The following is a 27,544-nucleotide window of genomic DNA, read 5'->3' as shown; positions in this document are numbered from 1 at the left end:
GAAGGTCCGGCCAGCACGGCAGCCGTATGTGAGGAAGGAGAGACCGGTGAAGCAGGTCCGTGAACCACCACTGCCTGGGCCATTCCGGGCCAATCAGGATCATCCGCGCCCTGGACTGGGACAGCTTGATGAGCACCGCCGGAATCAGGGGAATGGGTGGAAAAGCGTACAGAAAGCTGTTCGACCAGTTGATCCATAACGCATTCCCCAGCGCCCCCTGCTGGTAGTACCTGGAGGCGAAGTCTCGGCATTTGCTGTTTTCGGCGGTGGCGAACAGATCTACGTCTGGAGTTCCCCACCTTGCGAAGACTTCTCCTAGTACTTTGTCGTTTATGACCCATTCGTGGTTTTCCTGAATCAGTCTGCTCAGTGCGTTGGTCTGAACATTCTGCACACCTGGTAGATGGGTAGCCGTTATCGTCAGTCCTCTGGCTAGAAGCCAACGCCAGATCGCCTGCGCCTCCTGTGACAGAGTGCGCGATCTCGAGCCCCACTGCTTGTTGAGGTAATACATCGTGGTCGTATTGTCCATCTGTACAAGCAGAGAGTTGGTCTGGAAGGACGGATGAAAGGCCTTCAGTGCCAAGTGAACAGCTCTGAGTTCCAGGAAATTGATGTGATACGTGGACTCCGTCTGGGACCACGTTCCTTGTATCTGTAAGTCTCCGGAGTGCGCCCCCCAGCCGTGGAGAGACGCATCCATCACGATAGTCTGTGTGGGAATGTCCGTGTGGAAGGGAACCCCTCTGAGGAGATTCTCCGCTGAACACCACCACTTCAGAGACTGAAGAGCATGCAGAGACAGTCGTATCTTGTCGTCCCAAGATCCTTTCCTCTGATCCCACTGATCCTCCAAGCACTCCTGCAATGGTCTCATGTGCAGCCGTGCGTGTGGCGTGAGGAAGATGCAAGAGGCCATCGACCCCAGTAGAGAAGACACCGACCTCACTGTTGTAGATGGAGCGGTCATAAGTGCCTGAGCCTTCCGAAGGAGTGATAATCGTCTCTCCTCCGAAGGAGACACGCTTGCCGACAGCGTATTGATGGAGGCTCCCAAGTACTGTATGCACTGGACCGGAGTCGGGACAGACTTGGACATGTTGATGTGCAACCCCAGCTTGTTCAAGAGAAAGCACGTCTTCTGGAAGTGCGCTTGAGCTTCCAAGAAGGAGGAGGCCTTGATCAACCAATCGTCCAGGTACGGGTAGACAAACACCTTGTTATTCCTCAGGTGTGCAGCTACCACTGCCATGCACTTTGAGAATGTCCTGGGCGCAGACTTCAGCCCGAATGGCAGTACTGTGTACTGATAATGATTGGCGCCGACTTGGAATCGCAGGAACTTCCTGTGTTTGTGTGCAATGGGCACATGGAAGTACGCATCCTGTAGGTCTATAGCACATAGCCAGTCTCCCTGTTGCAGCTGAGGATACATCTGATGCAACGACAGCAAGCGAAATTTCTCTCTGCGAATCCACTTGTTTGCTTGTCGCAAATCCAGAATGGGCCTGAACTCGTTCTTGTCCTTCTTGCGAACCAGAAAGAACCGGGAGTACAGACCTCTTCCCCTTTGAGACAGAGGTACGTCTTCTATAGCCCTTTTCCTGAACAGGATATCGGCCTCCGCCTGGAGCTCGCGCAGCTGAAACTGCGAGCTGACCGGTGGAATTGCTGGAGGCGGGCTGGTGAACCGAAGACTGTATCCATTGCAAACAATATTCAGCACCCACTTGTCCTGAGTAATTTTTCTCCACTCTGCCAGAAAAAATTGAACGCTTCCCCCCACCGGAGTGGGTAACGGATGCAGGGGAAGTAACCGTTCAGGGCCTAGACCCAGCCGGGCCCTTGTTCGCCGCTGCGGACTGCTGGCCTCTGCCCTTCTGGCGCTTCTGGAAGGGCCTCCGGAACTGCTGCTGCTGTTGTTGCTGTTGCTGTCCCGAAGCCTGCCCTCGCCCTCTGCCTTGCGCCCCGAATCGTCTCTGGTACGGGCGGTAGGTCTTCTTCTCCTTGGGCTTCTCCAACCCGACAGCCGTCAGGGTCTCGGCCTCCGCTTTCATGCGGGCCATTTCATCGTCCGCATGCTTGCCAAACAGGGTTTCCCATGAAAACGGCAGGTTGGCAACCCGTTGTTGGGCCTCTGGCTTGAGGGATGTAAGGCGAAGCCAAGCGTGGCGCCGTTGGTTGACACCATGGCAATATCCATGTGCCGCCAGAAGGGACACCTCAGCAGCCGCGCTGATGACTTGGTTCGACACCAATAGTCCCTCATTGATAATCTCTTGAAAATCCTCTTTCTTCTCTCGAGGAAGGAGCTCAGCGAATTTCTGGAGGGATTCCCACAGGGCTCGATCATATCGCCCTAGTAAAGCCGTGGCACTTGCAGCCTTCATTGCAGTAGACGCCATCCCACAGACCTTCTGCCAGCCGAGTCTAACCAGCGGCTCTCCTTATCAGGAGGTACCGTGGACGACGGGGTGGTGGCATGCTGCTTCCTAGCAGCCGTCACTATGACCGAGTCCGGTGGCGGATCCATCCTGAGAAAGGCCGGGTCAGAATCTGGAGCCCGGTACTTCTTGAGGAGCCTGGAGGGAGCCGCCTTCGTCACCGCCGGAGTGAGAAACAACTCCTGAGCGGGCTCTACCAATCCTGGTATTAGGGGTAGCAGCGGCCGAGACAGGTGCTTTTTATGTAGTGTCTCGAAAATCACGGACGTCGTGGGTGTGGGCACCGTCAACGTGATGCCCAACTTCGCTGCACCCCTCAGCAGAACATCTTGAAATGAGACGATGCCGTCCACTGGCGACACCCTCGTCTCCGGGGATTCCGACAACGTCAGCGAGTAGCCCGTGTGGGATCTTGATCTGCACCTCCTGTGGAGTCGCCTTGATCTTGTCGACGACCGGCGACGACTCCGCGATCTCTCCCTCTGTCTGGAACGAGAGCGCGATTTCCTCGGCTTCGGACGCTCCGCAGGTCTCACAGGAGCCGGAGACCGTGGTCTGACCGGGACCTTCGGCTGAGGAGTCCCCTTAGGAGGTGTCGGGTACCGTGGCAGCGAAACCGACCTCGGCGGAACTGGTGGCTGTCCTTGAGGAGGTATCAGAGGCTGACCATGAGGTGGAACCAGAGGTGGAAGCGGAGGCGGAGTGGGATTCCGTGGCGGAGGTTCCTTGGTCAAGGGAGTAGGAGGAGTAGCCGATCTTGGCTTGGGAGGTGTATATACCTCGGAGTACACAGAGCCCTGTGACTCCCTCTTCTTCTTAGTTGGAGGCCATGTAGTGCCTCCTATTGGAGACCGTTTCCGAGGCACCCCAGCAGACCCAGAGGGACTCCTGGCACCAGAACTCCTTCTTTGCTTCCTTGGCGTCGACCGGCGCCCTCGTCTCGACGTTGAGTCACATCTGGACGACGAACATCTCTTCCTCGACGGCGATCGCCTACTTCTCGACTTCGAGCGTTTCCTTTGCGACGTCGAACGTCTTCTCGACGGCGACCGCCATCTCGACGCCGAACGTCTCCTCGACGTCGAACGCCTGCGAGTCTTCAACGTCCTCCTCGACGTCGAGGATCCCCTCGACGACGACCTCCTCCTCTTCGCCGATGGTGAGCCAAACTCCTTTGACGTCAGTGGCTCGACGACGACGTTGATGACACCGTCAACGGCGATCTCGACGGCAGCCTCGTCAGTCCCCTCGACGTCGAACGTCGACGCCGCTTCAACCCAGAGCCCTGGGGAGACGGGGAACAGACTGCTGTCATCCCTCTTGACGCCGTCGTCGATGCAATCGACGTCGGCGGAGAAACAGGACGTTTTCTGGTCTTCCTGCCTCTGGGGAGCCCCCCAGAGGCCTCAGCATGGGCAGATGAAGCATGCCCAGACCCACCTTGTGTCTGCAGTCTTCTATCTTCCAGGCCTTGGAGCCTGATCTTCATCCTCTCTCTCAGGGTCCTGGTGGATAATGTCTGGCAGATGCCACACTCCTCTGGGACGTGAGACTAGGGAAGGCAGACGATGCACACCTCATGTGGGTCCGACTTGGCCTTCTTCCTCGGACACTCCGGGCATTTGTCAAACAAAGCAGGCATGACAAATAAAAGAGCGCACCAGGACATACACAAGGAAGAAAACACCAAAGTACTTCAATAGCACTCAAATCTTTGAAAAAGTGAAAAATCACCAAATAAACCCTGGAAAAGGGAGAGCTCAATGCCCCAGGGTCCTGCTTGCAGGAGCCAGAAAAAAGAACTGAAAGTAAAAGGGACCTGCTGTGCATTCTGGGATACTGAGAGAGTTCTGGAAAGTTTCTTAAAGGCACAGTATCCTGTTCTGAGCCTCATAATGGCAGCCTATGGGGTTTGTCTGTCTACTCCTTCCTCTCTATCATTCCAGAGGGTTTTGCTGGTAAAAGCAAGTTTTTCAATGTGGAGAAATCTGGACAGGCTGTGCTGTTTGTGGATTTTTGGTGGAATTTCTAGTTGAAGTACTGGACAGTGTAGCCTGTGGATATAGGCTGCATTATCTGTCTTTAAATTCTCTCTTAAGTGTCTGTGCAGGTCTGCATTTTTTGACAATTTAAGAGATTATTTTGATTGCTCCGGGGTCCACGCACCTGGGCGGAACTATTCACTAGATTATGACTATACACAGAGATCCCCAACTACAGAATATCATTTAATGCAAATAGAATTAGAAAATTGTCAACGATAGTAGATCGTTTATAAACAAGTACTGTTGGTGGATCTTTGATGGTAAATACTGAAATGGTTTCTATGAGAGCTATGGTGATGCAAAATAGACTTGCTCTTGATATTTTATTGGCCAAAGAAGGAGGAGTCTGCGGAGTAGTAAAAGTGCAACATTGTTATACATATATGCCTAAAAAACATTACTGAGCTACATAAACAATTGTCCCACTAGAAGTTAATGGTGTTCTAGGGAAACTGGGTAAGAGTTTCTCTGTAATAAAGAAATGGTTTACTGAAATAGGTAGTTCCTTAATAGGGAAAATATAATACTAGTAATAATAATAATTTTAGTGGCATTAATGTTAAGGTTGATATGTATATGCTTTATAAAAAGAGCAGAAAAGCAAAGAAAATTGAAGAGTGAAAAAATTAAGCAGAGAGATCGAGAAATGGGAGAAATTAAGTTAGAAGAGTTTAAAGAAAAGATGTACAAAAATTCTAAAAAGCAAAGTATGAGAAATACTAAGGTTTGAGCAAATTAAAATGAAAAGAACTAGAAACATGTTCTTGACAAATTTAGGTGTGGATGGGTTTTATGGTGATAAAATCACCAGAGGGGGGATTTGACGGAGCAGGGGAGAAACAAACATTTGTGTACCCCCTATGATGTTCCCTCATAACTTTAATTGTACTAATTGCCGTGATGCATGTAAACTAATCGACAAAATAAGTCAAATAAAAAGGCATTCCATGTGGGAAAAGTAACTACTTTTTGCAAAAACTTTATTTACTAATGCAAAATGAGTCTAACTAATATAGAGTAATAAGGACGTGAAATTGAGAGAATAAACACATGTATTTGTGCATTGTAGAAAAGGTTATCGTGGCAATATAAATACAATTGGTAAGTAAAAACGCATATATGTGGCATCGCTAGGTAACACTTAACCGGGAAAAATTAGAAAGGTGGGAGGTAAACAGAAGAGGTTTCTTTGCTTTATCTAATTTCTGTTATGTTTGTTTTCATGTTAGTTCCCATTGGGCCCGAGAGGCCTAGTCTGAAAAGTGGCTGTTGAAAACGCAAATGGTAAAGATGGACCCCATGCATGCGTAGTGAAAAAGAAAGAAAAATCATGAGTGAGAACGGCTTATGCCCAGAGCAAGGGATGTCAAGCTCAGCATGGCCTACCGGCGGAAGTTGTGGCAAAGTTGAATAGATTCAGAAGCCTGGGAAAGAATGAACTCTCAGGACTGTGTGCGAGGAATTGATACAAACAGTTGAAGAAAAGTATACAACTACACGTGAATTATTTAATTAGCTCATGGGAAACCAAGGCGTGATTCTGCCAAATTTAAAACTAGTTTGGAACAAGGAGAACATGAGGTGATCATCACCACCCCTCAAATGGACCAATGAGAAATTAGTGAAGCCCCTAAAAGTTTCAATTTTGATTTTAGTTAGCTAGTGAAAAGGTATAAAAGGTCTTGAAAAAGTGATCTTGGTGTGGCCGTTTTAAATTGCATCACGACATGCTGTTGGTTGGGACGATTTTTCTTATGGTGCACAGACTGAACATTTTTGGACTTTAACTTTTGATGAGACGGAGAAACGAGATTTGTTGCAGAGATTCTATGTCGGGAGGGAAACATCTAGGAGGTTAGAAAAGACAGTCAGTTTGGGAACCTGTTCTATATTCTGCTATTCTACCATCGCCCTATGGCTAAGTGGTAATGAGTTTTTCTTTTTATTTCAAATTCTGCTTAAATGTATTGTGTTTAATAAATATATTGCAATATAGAATTCTCTCTTAATGAATTAGATAAAAGGTACTTGAAATATAAACTCGAGTCTGTGATTATTAAATAGATTATGTATATAAAATCTTAAAGTTGAGGGAAAAATATGATTGAGCTGGACTTAATCACCATCAACTGATTCCTACTAGTTTGTCCATCAACCGAAAAGTGGAGTATCTTGATGTTTGTTCTCTACAAAATATCGAGAGTCTAGAGAAATTAAATGTATATAATGTATAAAGTTAATGTATAGGTTAATAAGGTACCCCGCATATCTTGCAGCAGGTCTACTCATCACTTATTCAGGGACACTCTGTGATTGAGAGATGGTGTGTATGAGTGACTCGCTGTGTTATGGGCCCCACTGATGAGTAAAATGAGTTGTTCCTGTTCTCTGGTGATGGGGGTAGAGGGAAATAGGTTAGACTGCGCTGCATCACGTGCACTCTTACCTAGATGGCAGCCACCATCTTGGATTTTCTCTGGACCAGTTTGTGGAATCAAAAGGAGCAGTCTTTGTAATAACCGCCATAAGTGGGGATGCAATCCTCTCAGCCACGAATGCCAAACAGATTTATTCCTTTCGCATCTTGGCAGTGAGATGAGGGCACTGGCAATCGAGTTCCTGACACAAGCACTCAATAAGTGCAATAAAAAACAATAATAGTGCAATCAATTCAGAAGAGTACAGTTTTAACAATAAAAATACAGAGAGTTTAAAATAAAACCGCACCACTGTTTAAAAACCTGTGGATTTACTATTCTTACTCCATGTGTGCTTTGATAGTGGGGTTGGATATGAAGCGCACTGAGCCAAATATAACAGCACTTCTAGTTTTTTGATACTCTCACTCAAAAGTACCTAAAAACACTAAGGGGAATGGTTCTCATTCCGCAGTGGTTCTTACAAAGATAGTGTTTGTCTGGTTCTGTCGGGGTTTACTAACACTTTGAGGACCGATCTGGTTCTCAAAGCATGAGTTACAAACACACATGCACATACACACACTACACGAGTGGGAAGGCAATTTAGAACATGCATCACAGATCATGATGCAAATATTAATACGCCAGGCTCGGGAGAAAGGAGAACAACTACAGGGTGAAATTGAGCCCTTAATAAGTGAAATTAATGGCATGGAACCTAAAGATCATATTGAAAAAAAAAATGGGTATTCTGAAAAAAGTAATGGAAGAACATCAGATATACCTAAAGGATAAAAAACTCAAGAAGATCAGGAGGGACGATAGAGATAACTATGAAAGACGAGTCTACAGGTTCGCCCAAAAATTTGATAATGTACAAGGGGGAGAAGAGAGGAAAAGGCAGCGGGAGGAAAGGGAAGAAAGTGACGATGCCCGGTCAGGTAGTAGTTTCTCTTCTGTCTCCTCAAGCAATGTAACATCAAACATTACTAATGAAGTCCCTTTAGGGGAGGGAGCCTCTTCTTTTCAGAAGGAGTTGGCCAAACTGCGAATCAGCAGCAGACTGCAGCAAAAAAGGGAACAACCCATTCCCCAAAGGAAACAATCAAAACAAGGAGGAACGGAAGGAGGTCAAAGGGCAGGTACAGGAAAAGGTACAGTGAACAAACAGAACACAGGGACAAAACCGAAAAAATAAATGTTAATCCTCTTGATATTGAAACAGATGACTCTGATTGTGGTTCTGATCTGAAAATTGTAAACCTTTCCAATAAAATCCTTGACATAGATGAATTGTCTGTGTTAAGTAAGGGTCTACATTTCTGTCCTACTCAGGGTGGGTACATGACGGAAGTCCACATTGATCTTTACAAATTTGTAAGGTTATTAAAATTGAAGGACTTTTTCGCACGCCAAACACCGAAAACAACAGGACGATCTACCATACAGGGAGACACTACACATACAGTGGCTGATATTCGAAATGTACAGCTTCTACTTACCCTTGAGGATGATGAGGAATATGACATGACCACTCTAATGGATGATTTCGGTATCAGACAGAACTATAGTATGGAAAGCCACTTTAAACCTAGGTCCAATTTTGTCCCGACATTTAATTATCATCCTAATATTGACACATTTTACGATCAGGTGACCAATGACTTATACAGATTTAGAGACCAATGAGGGTTCCTTTCCCCCAATTAACCACAACATTACCGCCAAAGAACGACAAGCATTGAAGAGACTCAAGTCAGATAAAACAATTGTAATTAAGGAAGCTGACAAAGGCGGTAATGTTGTGGTTATGAATCATTGTGATTACATGAACGAGATCGAGCGACAACTTAACGAAATCACATGTTACCAACGAATTACAACTAACCCCATCAAAAATGGTACATGCATGATTAGTGCTAAACCGATCTCCCCTCATACATCAGGGACAGTAAAGATATTTTGGTTAAGTTCAAAGATTTCCAGTGGTCAGAAGAGCTTTCATTTGTAACTTTCGATGTTGAAAGTCTCTATACCTGTATACACAAAGACTTTGGCATACCGGCAGTTCGATCCTTCTTGGATAGGGAACGAGCAGAACAACAAGATTTTAACAACATGCTGTTGGAAATAATAGACATCATTCTAACTAACAATTACTTCTTGCATGACACTACTTGGTTCCACCAGAAGCTTGGAACTGCCATGGGTTCAAAATTTGCCCCCTCGTACGCCTGCCTATTTATGGGGTGGTTCGAGCGGGAGCATGCATGGCATAGACGCGCATCCCCCTGGACTGAGTACATCGTGTTCTGGGGGAGGTACATTGACGATATTATCATCCTGTGGTCAGGATCTAATGAACAACTGTGTCAGTTTCACACGTACCTCAATGACAATGACTGCAATGTAAAACTCACAATGACACAGGGCAGACCCAGTATCAACTTTTTGGATATTAATTTTTTCGTTAAGGATGGCGTGGTACAGAGCACCCTCTATAGAAAAGAGACGGCCTGTAATGCGGTACTGCACACTAGTAGTGCACACCCACACACAGTAATCAATAATATTCCTTACGGAGAGATGACCAGGCTCAGAAGAAGTTGTAGCGAGGACAATACATACGCTATTAACCTCAACACAGCAAGGAACTGATTCCTAAAAAGAGGCTACAACAGGAACATCATAGACACGGCAATTCAAAGGGCCAATAAATTGAAAAGAGACGACACACTATGCACTAAAATCAGGGACACGACACCCAGGAAGAATAAGGAGCATACTGTCAGTTTTATTACACAGTATAACTCTAATAGCAGCAGGATCCACAAAATCCTAAAAAAGAATTGGAAAATTTTGAGGGATATCCCTGAACTGTCTAACACTTTGCCAGAAAGACCATTGGTTACCTACCCTAAAGGGAGGTCACTGCGAGATACTCTATGTTCCAGTCATGTTACTACCCCACGTGACACATGGTTTCCAACTAATCCACAGGGATTCTTTACATGCGGGTCCTGTAACATTTGCCCTTTTGGCCTGAATAAGATCAAAGATTTCACGTATAATGCCTCCAAAGTATACAGGATCAGCAATTTTATTAACTGCAATACTTTGTTGTGAACGTATCTAGGACCGTATTTAAATATTCCCGATTTATGCCCTTATGTGGTTATAACAAATCATATCCTTATAAAGGCATAAGAATCATATCCATATTTAGTCATAGCCAATGCAGTCCAAATACGGCAAGGCTCCTCCCATAGACTCCTAGAAAGCACAACGTGTTCTTAAACAAACCAAGCCTCCAGCCGCCCGGGAATTCCCCCTGCTTCTGTATTGATTTGTCCTAGAACTCCTGGAGTCTTAAAAAGAACTGTAAGTTCTTAGTGACGTCTTATGTCCAACCTTACGTCAAACCCGGCACCTTCCAGGTATAAATATACCAACAGCTGCCCTAGCAAAACACACGGTGGTTTGGAGCAGATCAGCTATCTACTTGCCCGACGCCCTGCTGTGGCAAGTACCGACCCTCCCATTGACGCACTGAGAGAGACACTGTCTTTTCTCCTGCCGAGAAATCCAGCTCCACTGTTTCCAGTCACCCTTGCGGGTTGCTGGGAGATCGAGTCCTGAGAACGAGATACAAGACCTCCTTCATTCTATAAACAAGGTATGGAGCTGATTAGACCCTTAGAGAATTCTTGATTCAGATTCTTGGCAAAAACTATCTTAACTTAAACTGCAGCTCAATTACTCCTTTCCACGTACTAGGCTTAGGTTAGGTACACCGGGGTAGGCGTATCTTAGAAGCACCAGTTGAGTACGTTTAGTCAATGATTTTATATATGTATATATTTTATCTATTTTAAACACGGTATGGCTTAGAAACAGTACCATGCTTTTACAGTATTATTTCATAATACTTTTATTGTACGCACTTTACTTCATGATAAGTATTGCAATTGTGGCACCTCACTTTTCTTGCATGAGAAAGAAGACTGTTCAATAAATAACCACTTTTATTGAAAACGCCCGTCTCTCTATTTCTCTGCGCTTCTGGTGAAACTAAGCATGCACGATTGACTGAGTGAAATAGTTATCTATTGTTTCCGCGACTCTGGAGATATACTCCTTATTCTGGAGGGAGCAAAGTTGTCATGTTTATGCGGTTGTCAGAAACTAATTCCTTCTTGTCTATTCAGGAAAGTTAACACCTTCTTGTTTGCTCGAGAAAGTTTCTAGTGACCTCTGAGCTAGCTGGCATTAACAATTAAGTCTAACATATTCAATAGAGACCTAGTCGACCTCAGTCCTACGTCTAAACTATCGTTTATGTTATTCCAATGCGCAGAGCCTTTTGGGAATATAGGAACTACACTACATGGCGCCCAACGTTTGGTAAGACGATAATTTAACGCTAGATACTAGAGTAACTAAGTCGTGCTTTTCACACAGACCCCTTTTTCCCGTAAATACTCCAATAGACGTCTGCAGTGGGTGAAAGGTTAATATCCGCCAAAACTTAGTAGGATGAGAATCCTATGTACTGGTTTTTGGTTTAGTCAACGTTGAAGGATACACAGTTTCAAAATATTGTGCACCTAATCTTTGTTGCCTTGAAACTTGCTCTGCAAACTTTCTGTCAGCAAAATGTCGGAAGGTGAAGAGGATAAAGACAGAGAAGCGTTAGCAGCTCAACTGCTAGCTGAAGACACAAGTCTCCGGCAAGATGACCCGGAGGCTATACTAATACCAGTCAATGTAAGGAAGAGTGTAACTTACAAACTTATAAATAATGGAGTATCATCAAGAGGTGGTACAGTCATATTTGTGGTAGAGGCCCATGAATATCGGCAGACAGAGGTATTCTATTCCTGGATACATTTTCCAGCAGCACATGCTGTGACACACGATTTTCACTACTACAAAGTAGGAGAATCTCCAACGGAATACGTTCCTTTCGAGGACATTGAAATTCCACTAACATACCAAGAGCACCAGCTATGGTTTAATGGCACCCTAAAACATCAAAATCACTTCACCATGCTCGGTCCACTAGGTAGAACAGGAGCCACATGGCCGGTTCTAGCCAGCTATACACCACATCCTGACATTGAAAAAATGTCAAGCGAAGAACTTTTTGTTCAGCTACAGGAATTAACAAAAGCATATAGACAATTAGTTCAATTGACAATTGACGGTACAACGATCCGCCAAAAATTGAAAGAAACAGATATAGCAGAACAACCTTTTGAACTTGCCAGAATAATTGAAAAATCCTATGAAGAATTAGGTAGAGATAGTTTGGGTGGGAAACCACTAAAACCCCAACTAACTGAAAATCCTGAAAAAAACCTTTATTAAAAATAATCTCATTATTTCAAAAAAGAAGTGGGAGGGTAACAAACAAACCACTCCCATAGAAAAACAGTTCCAGTCCAGGGGAAGGTCTCCCCAACGGAGAAATATATCTCCAGAATGGGGGGGCAGGTCTCCACAACGGGAGCCCTCTGAGAAAAGATACAACCTTAGATATAGGGATAAATTAAGAAAACCTGACAGATATCAAGATATTGATACACGTCCCTCTCTATCTTTTCAGACTTCCTCACAGAAATCGGAAAGAAGCTAGAAGAGGACGGTCAGAACACAAAGAAGGGCACGTCAAGTCCAAAGACAAGGAACCTGCTCATCAAAGTAAAAAATTACAATTTCCAAAAAAGAAGGTAGCTAGTATGAAAATAAAACATGCTGAGGATTCTGAGGACACAACTCAAGAACGGAGAATGGGCCCAGACAATGCTAGACAGCGCAGCAGAAGTGACCATAGCTCGCAAGATCCTGATGAATCTTCTGGAGACAGTGGACACGAATTAATACATTCAGGTGGAAACTGCAGACACCAGGATTAGTGTACCCCATAAATTATATGAAATAACATTACGTATAGAAGGGGACAAAACTAGGAAAATAAAGGTCTCTTTTGGGAGAACCTATCAAAAGGCTATGATATCCTGCTAGCAGAGAAAGACTGGCCACCAGAGTTTGTCAGGGAGTGCCCACATGGCGAAGAAATGATTATGCCTGCCTTCTCAAATCACATTCCAATTCATAAAAAATACACATATGCTAGAAAATGGGCAGTGGCCCAAGCACCTGCATTATATAAAAATCATGTAGGATGGGATGAGGATTCTCCTCACCATAAAATTCAGTTAAAAAACCAACCTGCTGCACAGAGGCAGTATCCTGTTAAGCAAGAAGCTAAAAAACAAGTCAGGGAGATCTTAGATCAACTTGAATATCAGGGGGTGATTGAAACATGCACCTCACAAATGCACAATCCTTTGTTTCCTGTCTCCAAGCCAGACGATTCATATCGTCTAGTTTTGGATAAGCATGGGCGTAAAATCCGTTCCGCTCGCGGAATTTGCGGATTTTCGGCAAATTCGCAATCCGCGAACTCTCGCGAATTTGTCGAAAATCCGTGAATTCGCTCGCGGCGGATTTTTTGCTTGGTGATACAATATTGCGGCGCGCGGTGTGGTGCACGGCGTTCACTTTCCGTCATTAAGCGGTTGCCGAGTTGTTTTTCTCGATCATATTTTGCGAGTGCTGCGCCATTTTGGATCATGCTGCGGGATCCCGCGGGAGTTTGGCGCCCGCGAATACGTAATCGCGGCTTGCCACCTTGCACAGCACGCCTCGCGAGAGTTCACAATTGCGAACACGTAGTTGCGGCAGACAGGAACAATCTCGCACTCGCGAAATAGAGATTTTGCAATTCTGCACAAGAAATCCACCAGCAAACAGGATAAACCTTCAGAAAATGATGATTTTTATCAGAATCACTCCTCAGGTTGACATTTGCATGGCCTTTTTTTTTGCAAGGAGTCCATTTTGGGGGGGGGGGAGGAAGGAAGTGCCCCACAGTCTCCAACTTCCTGTTCCTGTCCAGCAGGCTCCTCCCAGTGCTTTCTTCTTGTGCTGGTCACTTTCATTTGGACCTTGACCTGGAAGGATTACTTTTTGTGGGTGCTGCTGGATATTTGGATTTGAGGCCTTTTTGACTTTCTTTGGATCACTTTTGGATTAGAAATCAACTTTCACAAGTAAGTTTGTTTGGGGCATTACAGTTGCTGCAACTACAATTTTGGAACTTTTTCAGAACATTAAATAAAATATATTGTGGGTAGCCACAGTATCCAGTAGGACCAGGGTTGGTTATGGGTGCATGATACAACTGTTTTGTTGAATTTAAACACCATTGAGGCCATGGATGGGCTGGGATTGTGCTGATTTTTTTTTTTTTTTTTTTCGTTTTTATGGGGCTGCTGGTGGGGCCCTTTGCCCAGGGGTGGTGAGTGTTGCATGGGCCTAGTCTTTCTGTGGGGTGTCTTCTTGAATGTAAACATCATTGAGGCCATGGATGGGCTGGGATTGTGCTGATTTTTGTGTTTTTTGTCGTTTTTTTGGGGCTGCTGGTGTGGCCTTTTGCCAAGGGGTAGTGATGCATGGACTGAGTGTGCCTGTGGGGTCTCACTCTCTTTAATGTAAACATCCTGGATGGCATTGGATTGTGGTGATTTTTGGGTGTTTTTCGTTTTTTTTGGGGTGTACTGTTGATGTGGACTGGCCATGTGGGTGGTGGTGGTGGCCATCTTGAGTGCTGGCTGGTACAGGCAACATGTGCTTGGGGTGCAAGGGGCCATTTTGAAGAGAGGCAGTGTCTGAGGCCTGCACTTATTTTGCCTACTTTTCATCCATTATGCCCAGGGGTAGTGAGTGTTGCATGGGCCTAGTCTTTCTGTGGGGTGTCCTCTTGAATTTAAACACCATTGAGGCCATGGATGGGCTGGGATTGTGCTGCATTTTGTGGTTTTTGTCGTTTTTTGGGGCTGCTGGTGGGGCCCTTTGCCCAGGGGTGGTGAGTGTTGCATGGGCCTAGTCTTTCTGTGGGGTGTCCTCTTGAATTTAAACACCATTGAGGCCATGGATGGGCTGGGATTGTGCTGAATTTTGTGGTTTTTGTCGTTTTTTGGGGCTGCTGGTGGGGCCCTTTGCCCAGGGGTGGTGAGTGTTGCATGGGCCTAGTCTTTCTGTGGGGTGTCTTCTTGAATTTAAACACCATTGAGGCCATGGATGGGCTGGGATTGTGCTGATTTTTGTGTTTTTGTCGTTTTTGTGGGGCTGCTGGTGTGGCCTTTTGCCCAGGGGTAGTGGTGCATGGACTGAGTGTGCCTGTGGGGTCTCACTCTCTTTAATGTAAACATCCTGGATGGCATTGGATTGTGGTGATTTTTGGGTGTTTTTCATTTTTTTTGGGGTGTACTGTTGATGTGGACTGGCCATGTGGGTGGTGATGGTGGCCATCTTGAGTGCTGGCTGGTACAGGCAACATGTGCTTGGGGTGCAAGGGGCCATTTTGAAGAGAGGCAGTGTCTGAGGCCTGCACTTATTTTGCCTACTTTTCATCCATTATGCCCAGGGGTAGTGAGTGTTGCATGGGCCTAGTCTTTCTGTGGGGTGTCCTCTTGAATTTAAACACCATTGAGGCCATGGATGGGCTGGGATTGTGCTGTTTTTTGTGTTTTTGGTCGTTTTTTGGGGGCTGCTGGTGTGGCCTTTTGCCCAGGGGTAGTGGTGCATGGACTGAGTGTGCCTGTGGGGTCTCACTCTCTTTAATGTAAACATCCTGGATGGCATTGGATTGTGGTGATTTTTGGGTGTTTTTCGTTTTTTTTGGGGTGTACTGTTGATGTGGACTGGCCATGTGGGTGGTGGTGGTGGCCATCTTGAGTGCTGGCTGGTACAGGCAACATGTGCTTAGGGTGCAAGGGGTCATTTTGAAGAAAGGCAGTGCCTGAGGCCTGCACTTATTTTGCCTACTTTTCATCCATTATGCCCAGGGGTAGTGAGTGTTGCATGGGCCTAGTCTTTCTGTGGGGTGTCCTCTTGAATTTAAACACCATTGAGGCCATGGATGGGCTGGGATTGTGCTGAATTTTGTGGGTTTTGTTGTTTTTTAGGGCTGCTGGTGGGGCCCTTTGCCCAGGGGTGGTGAGTGTTGCATGGGCCTAGTCTTTCTGTGGGGTGTCCTCTTGAATTTAAACACCATTGAGGCCATGGATGGGCTGGGATTGTGCTGAATTTTGTGGTTTTTGTCGTTTTTTGGGGCTGCTGGTGGGGCCCTTTGCCCAGGGGTGGTGAGTGTTGCATGGGCCTAGTCTTTCTGTGGGGTGTCTTCTTGAATTTAAACACCATTGAGGCCATGGATGGGCTGGGATTGTGCTGATTTTTGTGTTTTTTGTCGTTTTTTTGGGGCTGCTGGTGTGGCCTTTTGCCCAGGGGTAGTGGTGCATGGACTGAGTGTGCCTGTGGGGTCTCACTCTCTTTAATGTAAACATCCTGGATGGCATTGGATTGTGGTGATTTTGGGTGTTTTTCGGTTTTTTTGGGGTGTACTGTTGATGTGGACTGGCCATGTGGGTAGTGGTGGTGGCCATCTTGAATGCTGGCTGGTACAGGCAACATGCGCTTGGGGTGCAAGGGGCCATTTTGAAGAGAGGCAGTGTCTGAGGCCTGCACTTATTTTGCCTACTTTTCATCCATTATCCCCAGGGGTAGTGAGTGTTGCATGGGCCTAGTCTTTCTGTGTGGTGTCTTGAATGTAAACATCATGGATGGCATGGGATTGTGCTGATTTTCCTGTGTTTTTCGATTTTTTGGGGTGTATAACTGAACTGATGTTCCTCTGTCTTCCATTGCTTTTAGGTGCACAAGACTCAAGAGAACCACCAGTGCCAGGAAGAAGTCCTGCAGCGGTGTGTGTGTGCAGCATAACGTCACGCGACGTCACGTCTGGACACAGACAACTCTGCAACTCGTGCAACTGCTGCCTGCTGTTCTGACCTGCTCTGAAGAAGATGGCCCCAAAAAAAGTTACCCGTAGCTCCTCTAGCAAGAAAGTTGCCAGTAAGGAGCAGAAGAAGCAAGTTACCAAGGAGACTGGTGTGCTGGCCGCCCCTTTTTTTGGTAGGAAAAAAAAAAGTACGCCTGCAGCAGCAGCGGAATCTGCTGGGGACCAAGCTGGGAGCAGCACCCCCACTCCATTGGGCTCAGTGCCACCACCACCACCACACCAACTTAAGTCCAAGCCCTTGACTGCTGCAGAGGCACTTAGTCTAGTTGTTCAATCACCATCGACCAGTGATGTTGGCTCATCGCAAGAAAGTAGCAGCAATGTCCCTCAATCAACACAGGTTGTTGTAACTCATCTGACGAGTGTTGAACAACCACAGCCGCAACAAAAACCACATGTGCAAGTACAAGCCCAAGTACATGTGGAAGGAGAGGCAGCGCAAGGAGATGCGCAAGCAGAGGTGCATGGAGGATCACAAGTGCCCACAATAGTTGTTCCTCCCGAAGTAGGGGCACATCAGGAAATCGACAATCAAGGCAAGGTATCATTTGAGGAAGCCACTCCTCCTGATGATCATTCATTGTCTTCCACACCCCTAGCAAGGAAGAGATCAAGGGTGGTGTCTACATCTTCTTCAAGCACACCTCCTTCTGATGATACGGATCAAAATTGGGAACCAGCACCACTGCCGTCTGAGAGTGAGGCACACCATGATCTGACAAAGGTAGTTAAGCGTAAAAGGAAGCTCGTCCAAAGTCTCAGAGTTATGGAGTGTGATGATGAGGCTCAACAAGAAGTGGCGGATACTGCTGCTGATGAAGACTCTGACAACGACGACCCAGTCATCATAAAGGTCACTGCAGCCCCAGCGGGCATGCAGCAAACAGACATTTTGACCCTAGCCCGAAAAACTGCTGAGCGTGATGATGATGATGTTGTCGACGAGGAGGCAGTGGAAACACCACAATCATTGGAGTTAAGTAGTACACCAACTCGTACCGCTTCCATATTTCTTCCTCGCCAGAAGGGACCTCCATCCACCTCGACCTCAATTAGTGGTGGTGAAAGTTCACAACGTACTTAAGTTCGGCAATCCACATCCTCCACTTCATCTGGCATTAGCAGCATGACCACCACCACCAGTATCGCCACCTCCTCCGGCCCCCACAGACAATTTGGGACTTCTTTAGTGTTTGCCCAAAAAGGCAAAAGTACGCCATTTGTAGCATTTGTAAGATTGCAGTTAGTCGTGGTAAGTCTGGTACCAACTATGGTACCGGAGGCCAGAGAGGTCATCTTAGGAGACAGCACGCTGTCCAATGGTATGCGCACCTAAATGCGATCAAGGAAGCCCGAATTGGAAGTCAAGAAAACGTTGATGTTTCATCTGATGATGAAGAGGAGGAAGAAGACGTGTCAAACACTTCAATTACACCCAGTACCCCTGTCAGCAGCACACCCCATGTGAGGCACACTAAGAGTGTTGGAGCGAGTGCGGCACCAACGCGAAAAAGTTCACCAGCGAGCATAATTGGGTCAACGAAGTCATTATCATCCCGTAAATGCTTGGTCCAGGGCAACATTAGAACCATGTTTTCTTCAGACGCGCCATATGAACGCAACCACCCACTGACGCATCTGTATAACACTAAGCTGGCTAAAATGCTAGCTGTGGACCTTCTCCCTTTTTCTTTTGTAGAAGCGGTAGGTTTTCTAGAATTAGTGGCAGCGCTCTGCCCTAAATGGAAGGTTCCTAGCCGGTTCTATTTTGCCAGAGTTGCGGTTCCAGCACTACATGAAGATGTGCTGGAGGTGATTGGGGCAGCTTTGCAGAAGAGTGCTGTTCACACTATACATCTGACAACAGACATGTGGACCAGTGGCGCAGGCGCGGATTACATGTGCATCACTGCACACTGGGTCTCTTTTTCAGGTGTTAAAGCAAAGCTAAACGCAGGTGTTGACCCGGACCAAGTTTTTAAAGCTGCTCGGAAACATGCAACACTAGCCATGTTTGGCTTGGAGAAAAGTCACACAGCACGAAACATTTTGGACGAGTTTAACAAAAAGGTCTTTCACTGGCTGTCCCCAAAAAAACGCTGGATTGGTTATGTTTCCACGGATAATGGCGCCAATGTAGTTAAGGCCATGGCGCTGAGTGACTATTTCAGAGTGCCGTGTTTGGCGCACTGTATCAACCTGGTAGTTCAAAAATTCTTGAGTGATAAAGACAGTCCAGCGTGCGAGGGAAAGGCCACCTGCCGAAAAATGTGCAACCATTTCAGCCATTCTTTTAAGGCCCGGAAGCATCTGAGAAGCCTGCTACATGAACGGCGAATGCCAGTGAAAGCACTCATCCAGGAGGTGGCAACACGTTGGAACTCAACCTTCTACATGCTTGAGCGTCTGTATGAGCAGTATACGGTACTCGATCACTATTTCTTAAAACAGGGTACAGCTCAGAAGGACCTGAGGATGGGTGCGGCGCAATGGGACATAGTTAAAAGCCTGACAGACATGCTTCGTCCTTTTGAGGTCTTCACGCGTGCAGTCAGCAAGGAAGACTGTAATTTGGGAAAAGCTATCCCATTGTTGTGCATGCTAGAGCACCAACTGAAGGCGGTGTCTTCTGAGTTAGAAAAAGATGAAAAAACAAAGACCCTTTTGTTTTGTCGGAGAAATTATTAGAGCGCCTACGTGGTGATGAACGTCTTAAAAAGATCAACTCAGAACAGCATTACATTTGTGCTACTATTCTGGATCCACGCTACAAAAAGGCGCTGGCAGGCCAAGCATTCTTTCCTTTTGCTCATGAAGATGTTAAAAAGTACAAACGTTGGCTAGCCTGGTCAGCCAAGAGGTTTGAAAAAGAACGGCAGGATATTGAAGGAAAAGGCAGTACATCAGCATCAGCATCAGCAGGCCACCCCCAGTCAAAAGAATCCACTTCTGCACCTGTGGCTGTGGCACAAGTGACCTCTCAGCCGTTAAAGACACCGGCAACCGGATCATCTGCACCACACACAAGAGTAACATTGGCTGCTGAAGAGGATTGGCTAACTTGTCTTGGGTATGGTTCTCGAAAAAAGGTCACAAGCACAGCAAAAAGTAAGCAAAGTGGAGGAACCGTTGAGGACCTTGAGTCGATGGTGCAGGACTATCTGAATGACTCAACAAAGGTCTTTCTTAATGATGATCCATTGCAGTATTGGCATGGGAAAAAACAATTGTGGCCACAGCTCTCCAACCTGGCTATAAACTACTTGTCTTGCCCACTTGCAAGTGTGTCTTCTGAACGTGTTTTCAGTGCTGCTGGTGGCATTGAAACTCCCAAACGGAGCCGCCTCTTGCCCAAAAATGTGGAGAGGCTAACAATGATCAAGATGAATCAGCACCTCATACGACCAGATTACAAAGTACGAGAAAGCACGCCGCATGAAGACGAGGAGGACAGCAACGTAGATGAGGGAATTTCTTCTCTGTTCGGTGACGCTGACCTCATCCTGCCTGAATTCGCAGAGTATGATGACGAACTCTTATTCTTATTCCATGACACCGAGCCCTGAAAATTAGACAATGAATCAATAACTTTCTTTTTCGTCCTTAATTATTCACTTTTATTCCTGTGTGTCTGTCTTTCTTTGTTTTGCACAGTTAATTTAATTCAAACTTTAATCACCTAATCACAAAAACAAGCCCATCAGCAGACCTGTCTTCACTTGTTTGCTTATTGATTTGAAGGTGCCGCAGTCTACATTCCTCAGGTTCACAAGTTCAGAAGAACATGCTCCTCTATCCTCCTCCTCCAGACTCCTATTTCCCTCAGAGCAGAGGGCTGGATTACGCCCAATGAAGAAAGACTCAGCACTTGTGGAGGTGTTCTACTTCTTTGCGGGTGAGTTGACGGCTCTGGGCCCATTGCTGTGAAGCTCTAATAACGGATAAAAGTGTTTTGGACCAAATATGAGGCGGAAATTTCTTGCCATTTTTGCTGACTTGCTTGCCTTTGAGGTGCTCTTTGGCGGGGTTCCGGGTGTTTCTGGGTGAGTTTTGGGGTCTGGGAGCACTGCTGCGACAGTCTAATCTTGATTGCATTTGCTTTTCAGGAAATCCGTGGTGGAAAACAGGAGTTATGATGATGACCTAGCTGCACAGCGCGTTTGGACCGAATGCCGAGAGATATTTTAAGTATGAGATTTTGATTTTTGGCTGTTTGGGGGTGTTGTCGCGTGCTTTTTTGCGGGTGGGTTGGCGGGTCTTGGGGCATTCCTGGGAAGGTCTAATACCGGATAGAAGTGGTTTGGACAAAATCCATGCAGAATTCTTTTTTGCTATTTCTTCTGACATCTTGCTCAATGTAGCGTTTTCGGGGGCCTGTTTGGGGGGCTTCCTGGTGTTTGTGGGTGGGTTTTGGTGTCTCTGTCGGAGCACTGCTGCGATAGTCTAATCTTGATTGCATTTGCTTTTCAGGAAATCCGTGGTGGAAAACAGGAGTTATGATGATGACCTAGCTGCACAGCGCGTTTGGACCGAAGGCCGAGAGATATTGTAAGTATGAGATTTTGATTTTTGGCTGTTTGGGGGTGTTGTCGCGTGCTTTTTTGCGGGTGGGTTGGCGGGTCTTGGGGCATTCCTGGGAAGGTCTAATACCGGATAGAAGTGGTTTGGACAAAATCCATGCAGAATTTTTTTTTGCTATTTCTTCTGACATCTTGCTCAATGTAGCGTTTTCGGGGGCCTGTTTGGGGGGCTTCCTGGTGTTTGTGGGTGGGTTTTGGTGTCTCTGTCGGAGCACTGCTGCGACAGTCTAATCTTGATTGCATTTGCTTTTCAGGAAATCCGTGGTGGAAAACAGGAGTTATGATGATGACCTAGCTGCACAGCACGTTTGGACCGAAGGCCGAGAGATATTGTAAGTATGAGATTTTTATTTTTGGCTGTTTGGGGGTGTTGTCGCGTGCTTTTTTGCGGGTGGGTTGGCGGGTCTTGGGGCATTCCTGGGAAGGTCTAATACCGGATAGAAGTGGTTTGGACAAAACCCACAAGGAAAAGCCTTTTGGCACTTTTTGTAACTTAGGGTTCGTTAGGGTTAGCCCTAGCAGCAGGATTGCATGTGTTTCGGAGTGTTCTAGATTTTTGCAACTGAGTTCTGGGGTCTTAGAGCACTCTTGGAGCGATGCTGGCTATGGATACTTTTGCTTGCTTGCAAGTGGTTTGAATACAATCCACGGTGGGTAAGGGGGTATTTGGGCCTACTTTTACTTTCAAAGTAAGTTTTGTCACCATTTTTCTGCTAGGCCTCGTTTTTTGAGATCTGATTGGGGGTCTTCTACATTTTTGCGACTGGCTTTAGTAAGGGTCTGGGTGGGAGCACTGCTGGGAAGGTCTAATTTTGTTCTAAAACACAGTTTACAGTACACCTAGCTTGAGGGGAAAGATCCGCTAAATTAATTTGGCCATACTTATTTATCCTTCAAAAGGTGACTCAGACAGAGTACGCAATTTCAAAAATATTGTACTGTCTATTAGGAAAATCAAAGTGTGACTTTTTGCACCACACAGCGTACATACCTTATATTGATTTATCAGTGGTATTGTAATAGCACTTACTGTTTTCCGTTCAATAATTACAGGCGGGGTTTCAGTCTGTGCAATGGGGAAAAAAGAAGGAGTCAGGCTTCACATTAACGAGCCGCAATTCAACATCCGCCAGGCAGGCAGTGGACAGAGTGTCTTCTGTCAGTGGTCACCAACATTGATGGACGAAGCATCAGCTGGAATGGAGGAGTGCCGCTAATAAGAGGAATTGTTTGCTGCATGCAACTTACTTACCAAATTCAACAGGACAACTCCAACAACATACAGATACAGTATCCATTGTTTTCTTCTATGAGTGTGACTGCATTTCTTGGTTCTCTCTCTGCTTCTAAATTGATCCCTACAGCCATTCTATAGGTTTTACTTCGGCTAATTTTTAAACCTAATTTAATGTAAGAAGTGTTTCTCTGAGTGCTGAGATAGGCTAGTCAAAAACGCTGCAGCCCTGTACTGTCGCATTCTAGTACTACTTACTTTTCAGTAACTAACAATGCATGCAGTAGGGCATGCACTTCCTTTATGTCACTTAAAAGATTTGTGGTTAGCTTTAGTTTATACCCAAAGATTTCTTTATCTTCAATTATTGTTTGTCCATGCTGTGCTTTTTTTTTTCTTCTCTCAACAAAACCTACCCAAAAAGAAACCCCCATTCCCATCCATTTTCCAAACCCTAACCCTCTTCCCCCGGGCTGTGTGGTTTTGCTTGATGTGTGACTAAATGACATCAATAATTCCACACACTTGCTGGGGAGGATAAGGTCATAGCAACAGGCTGGTGAAGGAATCCGAGGATATATTCTAGACTTACTCAGCTTCAGTACTATTTCTTGTAGTAGTAGGAGCCAATGTCAAATAAATTCAACGCAAGTACTAGTTATACTTGCAATACTTTACCATTTGTTAGGCTACATTGTGGCACTGTTCTAGTGTACTGTCACCTGCTATATTCTCTATCGTACCGTAACCGTTGTAATGCTACAGTAAGGACAAACCAGGTTTCGTTTTCTTTTTTTCCATAGGCATGCAACTGCCACTGTGTCACACGGCACCACTAGTACCACCGCAATGAGGACATTTCATCCGCCCCCGATTGCCAACCTTAATCCCCATTTCCCGTGGAGCCAGCCCTGGGCCTAGCCCTACTTTCAAACACAAATTACAGGTAAGATAAGCGTTTGGTGGGAGGTAGTATAATGGACTATTAGGACTAGACGAGAGATTGACGGTAGTACTACTAAAGTCCTAGGACTCTTCAGGAAAACAAACTTACTGTTAAACCCCCACCTACCAGACTCAAAAGCAGTAAAAAACAGGTATGGTCAGATAAAGTTAAAAAAATTATATTTATGTAGCCCTAACAAAATAATCTCCCTTAAGACCCTCCCTAACCCCAACGATTGTCTTTCAAAAGTCCCAAAAAGAACCCAACTCCCAAATCCCACCCCCCAAAGTCTCTAAAAAAAGGGCAAGGGACACTACACTACTGGAGGGTGCTGTTGAATTTAACGGCCAGGGCATCATACTCCTTGCGGAGGGTGGCATGGTCGAAGCGGAGGCCCTCCACCAAGTTCTTATAGCTAAGGACCTCCTGCTCCAGGTAGGACATTCTTAGGGATAAGCGGCGCTGGCGTGCCTTGCAACTCCTGTGGGGGGCAGCTGATGTCTTTGCTGCTTGGCGGTGGCGGTTGGCTTTGGTAGCCCGGCTCCGTACCGCTGGAGCACTGCGCTGTCTGGCAGCCCGTGGGGGCACGGAGGAGGATGCAGCTGTCCCAGTGGAGGATGTTGTGGTTCCACCGGTTGACTGCGTGTCCTCCTCCTCCAGGGCCACCAGCCGCCGATATTCGGCGACAGTGGCATCCAGCCTCCGTTGCCGGGCCATTCGAGCCTGCTCCCTCCGTGATGTCGATTTGGAAGGAGCAACTATATGAAGAAAGAAAGACATAGTCTGTAACCAATGCTCCTTAACATTAATAACACAAAGTGATTGAGCCGAAAGTTGTGTCACAGTACAAGTAGCAAATTGAAAGCACAGTACATAACTATTGAGGACAGTATCTATCTAACCTCCCACTTCTGCATCCTTGCTCTAACATTAGTGGGAGTTTAATGAACAAATTCTACGACCACTATGGACTTCCATTACAGTTGACTATGACAGTACACCAGTCTTATTCTTCTTCTTCTCTCTTGTTTAGGAAAATTGGTACGTTATCTTATGCAAGCCGGCAGAATGCCAGCGCAGTGAACTTGCACCCGAGAAAAACAGACGCACACCATGATGAGTGAGACAGACTTGCGTTACTGTACCGGTCCAGTACATGCAGGTGGTGAAGCTATTACTTTTCTATTACGGGTGGCACTGAGAATACTCTGTTACAAGGGCTACTGCTTAATTAATTTACCTTTCACCCTACAGGGCAAATAAGTACTAGAAAAGGAAAATGAAGAAGCTAAATAATTTGATTATCTATCACTTCACATGGGATGTATTTGATGACATATGGGATGACTTTAGGTGCTTTGCTTATTATTGAGTGAACAGTGATACACCCACACATGAATGACGTACTACTACTAAACTAAAGTTATTAAGAGAGGTACGGAGTGTCCACCGTAATAACAGGATATATGCAGTGCTTGCAGTTGCAATACAAACTACTGCTACTATTCATGGTAGTATTGGACAAATTTACAACTTCATTTCCTTGCCTTCCCTACACTGGAACGGACGTGCGGGTGCGGTGTTACATGCTCTTCAAGGTAACACTTAGTTCATCCAGTGACCATCTACTCTCTCTAGATACACATATGCTATCTAAGAGTCAGATAATACCATGCTCCAGGCACCCATCCATTCAAGGTATATGCACACATACAGTTTCTGTTTCACCCACCCAGGCTGTTCTCCTTCCACCCATCCTTGCTTCATCATTGACCCAGCCATGCACCATACCATATTCTTTCCTTCCCAGCCACCTCGGGGACCAAGCAAACACATATCATTCTTCTTTGCCAGCCATCATAAAATTTCTCGTCCTTCCACACTTACTTACACCCTTCTTTCGCTTTTCGATCATCCCATCCATCAAGTTCATCTAAGATCTTATTGGGATTCTTCTCACCAAAAACTTCACAGCTAAGTCGAAGTACATTTAGAGGAGGATACTACCTGGTTGATTTATAATACACCCGTGCAGAAAGCACACTATGCAGTCTTCAATCTCAATAAGTGAGGAATATATAGCTTACCTCTTCCCGCCACCACCGTGTGAACCCTCACAGGAACGTCCGGCACTTGCACCGCATCCTCCCCAGAGTCCTCGTCCAACACCACCACCTCCGCGCTGGCCCCGCCACCAGATGTTACACCTACAAAGTACATTTAAGAATGTTAGAAATACACCACTCACTACTATATAATATTTGGTCTAGGAGGAATAAAGAAATGTTACAAAAACTAAATACAATGTAATAATTTGCAACTACTCTAAAGTAAAAATGTCCCTTTTTCCAGGGAAGGCTGTTGTCTTGCAGCACTTTTTGGCACAACTGATGAATGCTTGCTTTTTATTTTTAACACACACCACTTTTTCTCCTAACAGAAGCTTGACTTCTAAGAACACGATCAGGGTCAAGCTCAAGTTCAAACCAGGTGAGAGCTCAGCTCGACCACAAGAAATGTGTCCAATTAATCGTTAACACTAAGCACTTTTCCATTTTCAGTTAAACGTTTACTTTTATGACAAAGTTGATTTTAATAAATGTGTTTAGTTTTAATAAAGCTTTTAAACTTAAATAGACTCTGTGGTTTTTGGTCCTCCAGACTAGAGTGGATGAGCTAAAGGTTTTGGAATTTTTGCAAGCATGAGTGCCTCTGACACTTCTTGACTGTGACTTCGTACTCTTGTCCTGTGTTGGATAATGTAATCATCATTGGGGATCAATCATCGGTGACTTTGGGAGCTAAATGACTCTGCCACACTATCTAGTCAGTAAGGAGATTGGGGGTTCTTCAAAGTCTGATATCACTGAGGTATGTGGAAAGAAAGTCTACCTGCGCCTATTATAATTGATAAACAATGCACTATTTAGTGTTCATAGTTCGGTTTGTGCAGATTTGTCCCTGCAACAGTAGTAGAATGGATTGTCCTATCCAAACCAAAAGTAAAGTAGTATCTTATTCTTTCTTGGTGGTCATTCACCTTTTTATTGTTGGCAATTGTCAAAGCATAAACATTTAGAAGACTTGAAAAGACATTATGGACAATCCCAGAGGACTGCACTCAGTGCATAGAGCTATTGCTGACTAGAATGGGAGTCCAATGGAATTGCCAAATGTGCAATCTTAGTTAGCTACACAAACAGACTAATAAGAATAATCTAGTAATACCACAGGGAGTCATAGTCGAGGCAGGATAAGAATTTAGATCCAGTCTACAAGAAGATCAAAGACGATTTAGAAAAAATCGAATGAGGAACGCTAGGAAAAAATAGGTACTCTATATTAAAATTAAAACTTACTGGGGCCAGCAAAGGAGCCCTCGCCTGCCCGATCCTGGCCTGCATCCTCCTGAACAGCACCCTCCTCCTCCTCCTGTGTCCTCTTGCCCTTGGGGGGAGCTGATGTACAACATGAAAGAAAGAAATACCAGAAAACATGGATGAGATTTGTCAACCAAATCAAACATTTCAAAAGAACAATAACAAAATATTTTGGAGAAATAGCAAATAGATAGACAACTATCCCACGGGATATATTGACCAATCTCATGTGGTATACTACGTTATTCGTATTGCCTGATTTGCGGACCGTTGACTTTGAAAGTTCCTATGTAACTCACTAAACAGACTACTAAAAAGGTTTGCCTAAGCCTGGCAGGCAGCAGTCCGTAGCACGCGAAGTGACAGACAAAGTCCATCGTGCTTGCAGATCAGTGAATACTCAAACTATCAATCCACCGACCACCACCACTATTTTTTCTTATAGCCATGTGTCTAAAGGAAGTACTGGACTTCAGTCTGTTGGGGCTGATTTAGAAGTCCCTTGCGGCTCATTTTCCTCCATTGTTGCGTGACTTTTGTGACGCAGCGGCAGAACAAAAGAGGCGC

Source organism: Lissotriton helveticus, chromosome 1_1, assembly GCF_964261635.1.
Source record: "Lissotriton helveticus chromosome 1_1, aLisHel1.1, whole genome shotgun sequence".
NCBI lineage: Eukaryota > Metazoa > Chordata > Amphibia > Caudata > Salamandridae > Lissotriton > Lissotriton helveticus.
Note: the sequence above shows the minus strand (reverse complement) of the source record.